General features: G+C 41.1%; 1 pseudogene; it reads right to left on the reverse strand.

Annotated features, from left to right (window-relative positions):
• Positions 1-396: 396 nt before the first annotated feature.
• LOC120406140 lies at positions 397-2,674 on the reverse strand (annotated as a pseudogene).
• Positions 2,675-11,254: the final 8,580 nt, after the last annotated feature.

Raw genomic sequence — 11,254 nt, forward strand, 5'->3', positions numbered from 1 at the left:
CAAACAAAAACAAGACACAACAAACAAATGATGTAAATTCTGCAGGATTCCCCCCTCTCTGTTGCACACCAGCTTGTGCTATTAAGTATCCCTCAGATGTCAGGCGATCAAACTGACACTGAGGGTGGGGGGAGGTCCTAGACACATCAAACCACATAACAACACAACAACAATTCTGGCCAGAAAACAGACAACACGAAACATAACAAAAACACAAGACATATATACAGCCAACACAAAATTTCTTTCAGGCACAGCAAAAATCATTTCAAACAAGTAACTCATTCACGGAGGATCAAACAGGAAAAGTCCTGACAGAGCTAACAAACAGTTCTCCTCCGGGGGCTCTGGTTCCGCGGCGCCTGGGCGCGTCTCGTGAGGCTCCTCCGCATCTGCCTACCGTCGCTCCGGAAGACGCAGCCAAGGCCAGACCCACTTCGCCGGTATCCACCTGGGACCTGCATCAGTGGCAACACACGCATAACCCCTGCCCCACGTTAGCAAGTCAGCTGGTCCTTTCCATATTTGCTGCTGATAATCAAACCATTTGACCGAGGGTCGGGGGGCCGCACCCTGCTCTTCCCCAGTCATCCCGCTGACATGTTTAATCGCGGGGGGCACCTGGCTGTTTTTACCAAGATGTAACCAATTAAGCACGTAAAGAGCTTTCAGCAACCGAGCGGCAGGCGTCTTATCCAAGGCATCTGCCCGCTCACTGCAAATCCCCCCTTTCTGTCTTAAGAGGAGCGCCTTCAGAGAGGCGTGAGCACGTTCAATAATAGCTTGTAGTTTGTCTGCTTCAGCCTGAAGGGCTTGGACAAGCAGTTCTTTGGCTTGTAGCTCTTTCTTAATTTCACTTAGCTCAAGAACAGCAGCTCTATAATGACGACGGTCATGCGCTGCACCCACCCTGGCTGCCGCAACCTGCTCCCCAAGGTTATTAACTTTTGACTTCTCTCTTTCTAAGGCAGTCTGTAAGGCTTGAATAAGTTGCCTCATTTGCTGATCCTCCTCCTCTTAATGCTTTAGGACTGTTTGAACCCGAAAATTCAGCTGCACCAGGTCTGCCTCTCTCTCTGCTAGTACTGTTTCGGGGATGTTGCTGTGCTTTCGCAAAGCAGTGTTAGACTGACCAAGACCAGTGAGCTTCCCCCGTTCATGTTCCAGTTCAAGGGCCAACTTCTTGTTTATTTCTTCTAAACGTTTTATCTTCCTCCTGAAACCTCTAGATTCCTGAAGCTAATCCTCAAGTTCAATCACTTTTTCCCTGTACTCCTCAAGCTCCTGGCTGGTGAGTGAAATTACTTCTTGCAGCTCTTTCTCCAACATCATCTTACTGTGGCTAACAGCCTGCAGCTCTATCTCCAAAGCTTGAATCCTTTCATGGGAAGCCTGGTTATTTCTTCCATCAGCGATTTGTGCTTTTAGGTTGCTCAGCTCCAGTTCAGAAGATTCCTTTGCAATGAGGGCTTCCTGCAGCCGGCGGCTAAGAATGCCAACTGCGTTCTCATAGGCTTTATGTTTTGCCTTCATTTCTTTCTGTGCACTGATCAGATCTAACCCCAGACGCTTCATTTTTTGTTTCTGTTCAGTGATGGCCTTTTTGACTTCCTCTTGCATATGTTCTACCTGTAGTTTTAATACCTCATTCACCTCAGCAAGAGATGTTATTTGTTCTTTATCAATCTGCAAAGACTGTAGCTGTATCTCCATGTCATCCCGTTCTTTTTGCACTGACTGGAGGTGGCTTTCTAACTCCACCATCTGCTGGTGAACCTGGGATACTTCCTTCTGAAGTCTTGAGCATTCAACATCAATGGACTGCTTTTCACCTTGAAGGTTCAGTAGCTCCCGTTTTAATTCTTTCACTTCCAAATCCAGCCACTTCTTTGTAGATTTCAATTCACTAATCAGCTGGTCCTGTGAACTTGCATCTCTTCGATAAGCTTCCACCATTACCTTTTGCTGTAGGAACTGCTCCTTTACTTTTTGGGTCTGTTTCTTCAGGCTGGCAGTTTCCTGTTGCAGATTTTCCACCTGGCTCAATTGTGCCAAGATTTCTGATGCTGCCTCAGTACTTTCACCTAAGAAGTTTGCTCCTTCATCAAGTTCTTCTTTGCTTGCTTTTGCTGCCTGCAGAGCTACGTCTAGGACAATCTTCTCATTCTGCAAATATTGGATCATGTCATCCTTGGAAATAACATCACCCTGGAATTCCTCTAACCTGGCCACCAGCTCATCATATTGAGTCTGTAGGTCATTTAGGGACTGCTCTTTGGTGTGCAATGATTCTTGGGTTAAAGTGAGCTGCTTCATGAGCACTAGATGCTCTTGCTGTAAAGATTCAAACTGCAGATCTCGCTGATGCAGAATCAATTTAACCTGTTCCAGGTCTTGTTCCAGTGTTACTGCAAAATCAGCCATTTTCTGCAGTTGTTCTCTCTCATCCTCAAACTCCTCCAGTCTTCTCTGCGCGGTGAGCCATACTGGACTCAGGGAGAAAGCCTCCTTATCGCCCTGAGCCACCGATTTCCAAAACTCATAGCCCAGCCGCTCCCAAACAGTTTTATCAAATATTATAATCAGATATTCATGCACCATCTTCTCCTCTGCTGACGCAGCGGTTCCCATATTCGCTGACTATGGCCCACAGCTTCTCCACCATTTGTTGCATCGCAGAAGAGCAGGAACAAAGTTCAGCATATAATGTGATCCCAAGCAGAGAGAGAAAGCGTGTGTGTGTGTATGCATATGCGTTTATTCATTCCCAGCATGCTCTTATATACAATATGGTAAGCAATAAAACAATTGCTAATTAATTAATTAAGCTCACACAGCCACAGCTGTAACCCATAGGGTAATTATCATCTTACACACCTGTCTGGCTTATCATCCTATTTACAATTAGCTGGCCAATGAGAACAAGCCCAAGGCCAGCCCTTCACACACAGTTCCCAGCACAATCAACTCATCCCAAAAGCCTCAGCATCTCACATTCTATTCCCACACCAGTGTGTTTCAATTGAAATGCCTGGGTAACTATTTGGGATGACAAGTTGGGTGCATATTAACTCTCTTGAGGGGATAATGGATTTCATACAATTTGTACTGCTTAGGAGAGGGCAGGGAAGTACACAGCATACATTTCTGGGGGAAAAATCTAAGACTGGGGGTGTGTTTGGGGTCACCCTGCAATATAACCAAAGCTGGTAAGAGCCAGAGTGTAACTGGCAAGCTGAATCTACACAGACACTCAAGGTATGGTATGGCTTGCATGTTGGAAGGCTGTTTGTGAGCAGCCCAGGTGTGTGCCAGAAAGGCACTCAGTTTCAGGGCAGCGGTGACAACAGCTTATTGGTCTGGATTGTACTCTGGTACGTCACATCCACCAATATTAAACCGGTTCAAGTGAGCCCTTGGTCTTTTTGTGATTTTCCCAGTCAGGTTTCCCTCTCCAGGTGCCTGCCCCCACCTCCCCACAAGAATAAGTTCAGGTATCCAGTGTTCACATTCTAAACTTTTTCTTACATTTCATCATTTGCTGCAGTTCAGGGCTATGTACATTTTCCTCAGGTGAAGTTTGCTGAATTTTGCAAAATATGTTATTCACAAAGAGTGTAACAGACTATTAAACTTGTGAGAATGAACCAGCTTTTGGGGGTTTCTTCAAAACTCTTGAACACTGTGCTCTAATTCTACCAAATGATGAAGGCTTGGGAAACACCAGAAGCCACTCTCTACTGTTCTGTGGAGCAGAAACACAAGAATATTTGACTACAGAATCAGGAGCACAAACCTGAAAGAATGACTCAATTTCTCTCTAATTTTCTCAAATGTAGCTTCCCAGTGATTGATCTCAGTCTTCCTGTCATTTCCTTGCCTCTTGCTTTCATCAGAATATACCGAGAAAAGGCATGGGAGGTATTTCCCTTAGGAATTTTGAAAGAACATTTTATTCAATGTTAGAAGTGTACCACATCATTCAATCAATATTTTGCAAAGATATATATAAGTGACACTTTTCTTGGTGTACTCAAATATTTTAAGATAGTGAAAGGTAACGGAATCATCCTATTTTGCATACTCTATATCCCAGTGTAGGGTGAAGCTTAATATGAAGCTTAATATTAAATGGTAGAATTACATTGGCAGAATAGTTTGGTATTTTTTTTTAATTAAGGTAAAATGAATGACAGCAAAGTTAAATCATGGTAATACAATACCTGATTTAGACTCCTATTATTGAAAGTAATAGTTTCAGTATATTATTGTGTCATTTCATATTTGTGGAGTAGAACTAAGACTGTCTGTCCAACACATCAGTACAATCACACACCAACGTGAGGTTTACTGAGTCAGTAGTATGAGACCTTACTATAGTTATCTATTAAATAATTGCTTAAAAGTTGAAAGCAGCAGTCATTTTTTTGGTGAGACTCATCAGGCTTGCAGATTAGTAAAGTGTAATAATTTTTACATTATAACCAACAAATTCTTAGGCCATGAGGTCACTTTGAAACTGTTGATATGTCTAAGATTCTGGGCAAATTAATTGTTGAACATTAAACTTTTGGAATTCAACCTTGATTTTATCATTTCTAGAGCATTGAAAAAAGTGAAGTTGCCAAGTGTCAAAAGACTCCCTTTTTAGTGCTGGGAAGGTATAGTGGATGTGGAGGGAGACTAGAAAGAACCCAGGAGCTCAAGGTATGTCCCTTCCCAACAACCCTCCTGTAAAAAATTTAGTGGCTCTATTCCACTTACTCTCTCCTCAGCCTTCCCCATCTAAATATCTACTCTTAACTCATTGATAGCTCCCCTCTTTCTTTGCCAATTTCTCTGGACTGCTCAGAGGTGAAAGGATGTAAGCAGAGGAGTAGAGGGCCCAGAGCTGCAGGCTAACTTGATTTGTTTCCAGGAGCACCATATTTCTATTAACTGAGGCAAGACAGGGAAACTGAACAGCAATAGAGAAGAACCTATGTACAATGCGGCAAACTTGAGAGTTCTAATCAAGACATCCTGAATCACTTCATTACTTTAAAATCTTCAATATGCTGAACGTTAAATAATAGCTAAAGATTTCTGCAGCATCTGGAAAAAATGAATATTTGTCATAATTAACCAAATAATTGTCTTGTTATTGCTTCTGTACATTAGATCTCAGCTATCTGTGAACATTATCAGTTCCACTATATTTTCAAAAGCATTGCTAAAAGCCATTTAACACTATATTGAAACTATAACCTCTAACAATAGCAGGATACAAAAGCAGAGACATTGTATACAGTGAATTCATCTTAGTGTCATTTATTCATTGTAGGTCAACTACAATATATAGCCATGAATAATCATATCAAAGTAGTCTGTGTTTATAATTTTACTCTGAGTATTGAGGGTCATTATGAAATCAAAGGTCTCTGCATGACATGCAAAATAAAGCATGTCAGTTGTTTCCGATTACAAAACTGAAGAGTTTAACAAAAAGACAAATGAAAACATTCTCACTGATTCACAACTTTAATACATTCCTACTATCAATGGTGTATTTAAAAGATTATTAAATGGGTGTTTTGTTGTTTGCTCATGTGCAGATTTTAGTTTTTCTAGGAGCTGTTTAAACATCACTCTACTTCATGAAGGCCCTTGTATGGACTTATGGGGCTGGACAAGGATAATATCCCTTTACAAAACTGCACAAGGATAGCTGATAAAGGTAGTCCAAGTATTCCACAAACCAAAGCAACTAATTGTTCTTCCTCCGTTTGTGGAGCAAGATGCTGAGAACAGAGCAAAGAGGAAACATGGAGCAATCTGCTTCATCCATTAACATTGCATTGCTTAGTTGTGCATGGAAAATTAGATTATTACATCATATGCAAGGACAATATACATGTTTAAGAATCTTGCTTATTGAAAACAAATTGCAAAAAGTGTGTCCCTCATTTCACTGAAAATTATGGAAATTCCTTTATATTATTTACCATCTGTGGGAGAACAGAGGAGATTGCTGCCATAATCAAAGCAGAAGTTATTAGGGGGGTGAGATTTGGCTGTGGTAGTGGAGAGAAATTGATGGATATTGGAGATGTTGAGGAGGAAGAAGCAGTTGAGTTTAGAAATAGTTTGTATGCATGGGGAAAGGGAGAGGAAGAAACCAAAAATAACCTCCAGATTGTAGGTGTGAATGATGGGAAGGAGAAACGGTTATTGACAGTGATAAAAAATAAGGTAAGAGGAGAATGTTTAGGATGAAAGACGAGGAGTTCAGTTTTGGCCATGTTCATGACAAACATGAAAAGAAGCTGAGATCTGGGATTGGATGGAAGGATACAGTTTCGTAATGAAGAGATGGATTTAAAAGTCAGCAGCTGAGGGGACAGCAGGTTACCCACTAGATTTATAATAGGGGATACCCATGGTAATTGTTGACTAATATTGACTTTTTCATGCCTTGAACTTAATAAAATCCAGACCATAAAAATCGTTACATTACATGTTGAATTTCATATAAAATAATCAGTCTTCTACATATTCTTAGCCAGGGGATCAATAATACAGAGTTATGGTACTATCAGGGTTTATGGCTGTTTGTAGATTACTTTCAAATAGGCACATAAAAATTCCAAAACATTTGTCACCTTTCAGAGCATACAGACCAAAAGGGGCACATACAGTTTACAGCTATTAACTCAACTACTGTGCTTATCTATGCATTGTAGATAACCATGGTGATCTATGTAGACCACAGAACATTTGGCTAACTGCAAGGATATTTGTCTTCCTTTCATAATTTCACTATATACCATATCACTGATTTGGGAGTAGAGGTTGGAAATGAATATTTTATTGCTTACAAGGCTATCACTTTCTTATTGCCTAACCCTCAGAACAGATTAAAAACAAATCACGTGACCAATATAAATCTGAATACAAAATAATGCCAGCACTGGAAGCTATGTATCCTCTCCCAAACGAGAAACATTATTTTGGCTTCCACCAGGGCAAGACCTTGGGATAGATAGCACATAAGTACGATGTGTATATGATATGCTTTTAAAATCTGTCATGTGCTGATGGTTGCTGTCTCTGCTGTGGCTACTCAGAGATAAAAATAGTAGTTATCACTAGAATTGCTATTTACATGTTTTCATTTTTAATTAAATTCTATTTATTCAGTACAATTAAAAATTGAAAATGTATTCCTTTTGTTGACCCACTTTTGCAGCGTTTTCTTGGCCTTCTTGTTGGAAGGAATTTTGGGAGTCCTTCAAGTTAAGTAGGTGGTGATATTTACTGCTAATTTTACTTCTCTTTCCTTTTGGGGGAAAAGTTTATCAAAAGCCTTGTCTATTTTTTGAACAAAGGTATGCTAATTTCTTCTATTGCTGCCTTCATAACATACACTAAAAATTCACAATCACTGTTTAGAATTGTTTTGCCTTAAGACTCCTTTTTACCTACTGTCTTATCATTTGTTTGTGTACTAAAGTCCTGAGGGTTAGTGTTAGTTCAAAGAGCTCATCTGTAAACTATGCTTTCCCATGGTAGCGGGAATGTTAACAGTACATTAAGTCTGTAAACTTAAGTCCCTGAAGCATTAGAACAGAGGTGGGCAAACTACAGCCCATGGGTCACATCTGGACCGCGGGACTGTCCTGCCCGGTCCTGGAGCTCCCGGCCCCTCTCACGCTGTTCCCCCTACCCCGCAGCCACGCTGCAGCGCTCTGGGTGGCAGGGTTGCATGCTCCTGCCGAGCAGTGCAGCAGCGTGTCTGGCTCCAGCCGGGCAGTGCAGCTGCCAGACATGCTGCTCTGAGCAGCGTGGTAAGGGGGCCGGGGGGGGGGGATAAAGGGTGAGGGGTCCTGAGGGGCCTGTCAAGGGGCAGGCGTGTGGATAGGAGTCAGAGCAGTCGGGGGGTAGTTAGGGTCAGGTGGTCCTGGGCTGGGGCGTTAGGGGACAAGGAACGGGGGGGGGGGGAGTTGGACGGTTCAGGGAGTCTGAGAGGGGTAGTCAGGGGGCGGGAAGTGGGAGGGGTTGGATAGGGGGTGGGGACCAGGCTGTTTGGGGAGGCACAGTCTTCCCTACCCAGCCCTCCATAGAGTTTTGCAACGCCAATGTGGCCCTCCAGCCAAAAGGTTTGCCCACCCCTGTGTTAGAATAATTTTTCCAACTGTGTTCTATGTTCCCTGCTTAAATACCCTAATATTTCAGTTTGCCCTTTTGATTATCTCCATCCAGTTGTACTGATACATTGTTCTAACTCTTATCTCTCAAGTCAGTCTCCCATTCTGTTTTACATGGATTCTGCTTGGCTGAAATAGAGATTAGAGTGGGAGATAAAAATCTATGAATCATCACACATAATGTATAAGTCTAGAAGGGATGATTATGACCTCGTCTAACCTCCTACATAACACAGGCCAAAGAACCTCATCAAGAAAACTCTGCAATCTCATAATTTCTGTTTGTGCTATGGTTTAGAAAGCAATCCAATCTGGATAGAAATACTTCAAGTGATGATGAATACAGCGTGTCCCTAGATAAACTGTTCCAGTGGTTAAACTACTTTTCTGTTAAAAATGTGTGAATTATTGTTAGTCTGAATTTATTTAGCTTCAGTTTCTAACTTCTGGATCTTGTTAGGCTTTTTTATCCTAGATTAGAGAGCCATCAACTATCAGAAATCTCTTCCCAATTTACGTATAGGTACTCGTAAACCCAGAACTCTTAACTTTCTCTATGATAAATTAAATAGATTGAACCTCTTCAGTCTCTCACTATAAGGCATGTTTTTCAGACCTAAAATAATTCTTGTATCTCTTATTAATCCTTTCCAATTTTTCAAAATCCTTTTTGGAAAATGAATTGAACAGAACACAGTATTCCAGTAAGGCTTTCAGAGATACTACCTCCCTACTTCTACTTCATGTTCCCCACTTATACATCCAAGGATTGCATACACCCACTTAGCAATAGCTGGAAACTTATGTTCAGTAGATTTTCTACCATGACCCCCAATTCCTTTTAAGAAGGAGAGGTTACTCACCTTAGGTAGTAACTGGAATTTGAGATGTGTTCCCCTGTGTGTGCTCCACTTTAGGAGCTCACTCCCCTCTGCACCTTTGATTGGAGATTTTTGGTAGCAGTTCCTGCTCGGCCCACACATGCTCCTTAGGCATCCTTGTGCCCTGTAACAAGCCTATATAGGGCTATATGATGCACTAGTTTATTATTAGGGGAAGACAGTATAGGCAAGAATTTCCGATTATCCTTAATTCCAACAGACTGATGTGGAACTGCTGTTCTTGTGACCATTTGCCTTAGACTGTGTGTTCCCCATCCTAATAAGGAAGCATCTGATATTAATAAGACTGTAGGGTGGATTCTGGTTGAACAGCATTCCTGCACAAACTTTGTATGGATTCATTCACCAGGTGAGTGACTATAGGACTGGGTACCGATACCTGCTTGGTGACTCTACTGGATACATAAACAGTCCTGAGAAACCCCTGGAGATGTTGAAGATGTAATTTGGTGTTTGTGTCACAAAAACAAGCTGTCATGTGTCCCAGCAGTTGCAGACATGTCCTTCCTGGAACTTGAGAGCTGAACTACACTCTTTGTTTAAAGGTTCCTTAGAGCAAGGTACCTATTTAGAGGGAGATAAGCTCTCCCCATTATAGGGGTGCTTCTGGATTTGAAAGAAAAAAAATTATGGAGTCAGACACGAGATGGATTTCTCAAGATTTATCTGCAGACATACAGTTTGGAATAGTGATACTGTTTGAACTGCTGAGCACACCTCCTGATATGACCAATCCTTTAGGAGAAAGTCATTGAGGGAGGGAAATAGTTATTCCTATATGGAGGAAGCAGGCAGCTACACTGCCATGATTTTTGAAAATACCTTTGGGGCAGATGACAGTCCAAAGGGTAGGATCTGTTACTGGCAGTGATTGAAAATGAATAGAATTATTTTGTGGGAAAGATGAATCACTGCTTAGAGGTAGGCATCTGTGAGGCAGAGGGTCGCAAACCAGTCCCTTGATTCCAGTGAAGCAATTATAGCTACTTGGGGAAACATCCTGAATTGCAGATATCTGACATGCTTGTTCAACTGTTTGAGGTCTAGCCTCTCCCACAACCTCCATTTTTCTCGGGTATCAGAAAGTATCTTGAATAGAACACTTTCCCTGTGTTGAAGTGGGACTGGTTCCATGGCTGCCAGACTTCCAAGCAAGGATATCTCCTGAGTAAGCAATTGATTATGAGAGGGGTTCAATCTGTAGGTATCAGTTAGCATTGACAAATTCATAGCTGGAAACCAGACCAGCTCAACTATACATTAATATTGTTCAAGATAAGTATTGAACTTTAAGAACGTGTTTAGTATTTAGACTATAACATGCTTGTAAGTTGATGCATGCATTAATCTTGCTTGTAATTTCTATATCCCAAACAATGAGATAATATGTAAGTTTTGCTTTATAATTGTAAAAAATGCCTGCTCTGACCTTGTGAACCTAAGTAGGAAAGCTGGTTCCCCTGCCCATCCAGAAGAACTATCAAGACTAAGTGGGCCCTTGTAGAACATCACACCACAAAGGTTGGTGCAACGGGCCTCTTACAATCATGAAGGTACTATGTGAAAGAAAGCACATCAGCTTGGAGTCTGGAAGAGAGAAATAAAGATATCAGACATGACCATTTTTGTCTCGTTGTGGTTTGAATGCTTAAGAGGCTGGAGGTAAGAAAACAAAAAGTTGACACCCCAAGATCAACCTTTGTTAGCCCTAAAAGGGCATTCAATGCCAACTAGTGCTGTCTCAGTTAACTCATGCGATTAATTCAAACGAATGAGTTTCAATTAAAAAAAATCATGATTAATTGCAGTTTTAATCACACTGTTAAACAATAGAATACCAACTGAAATTTATTAAATATGTTTGGATGCTTTTCTACATTTTTCTACATTCAGTATACAAAGTAGACAATGTTCACTTTATATTGTTTTTTTATTAAAAATATTTGCACTGTAAAAATGGCAAACAAAACAAATAGTATTTTTCAATTCATCTCATACAATTACTGTAGTGCAATCTCTTTATTGTGAAAGTGCAACTTACAAATGTAGATTTTTTCGTTACATAACTGCACTTAAAATATAAAATTCGATACCCTACAAGTTGTAGATGAGCAGACTCATCCCTGCGGCGCCTCCTGCTGGTTTCTTCTGGGAATTAGCTCATTC

This window comes from Mauremys reevesii, linkage group 5, assembly GCF_016161935.1.
Source record: "Mauremys reevesii isolate NIE-2019 linkage group 5, ASM1616193v1, whole genome shotgun sequence".
Lineage (NCBI taxonomy): Eukaryota > Metazoa > Chordata > Testudines > Geoemydidae > Mauremys > Mauremys reevesii.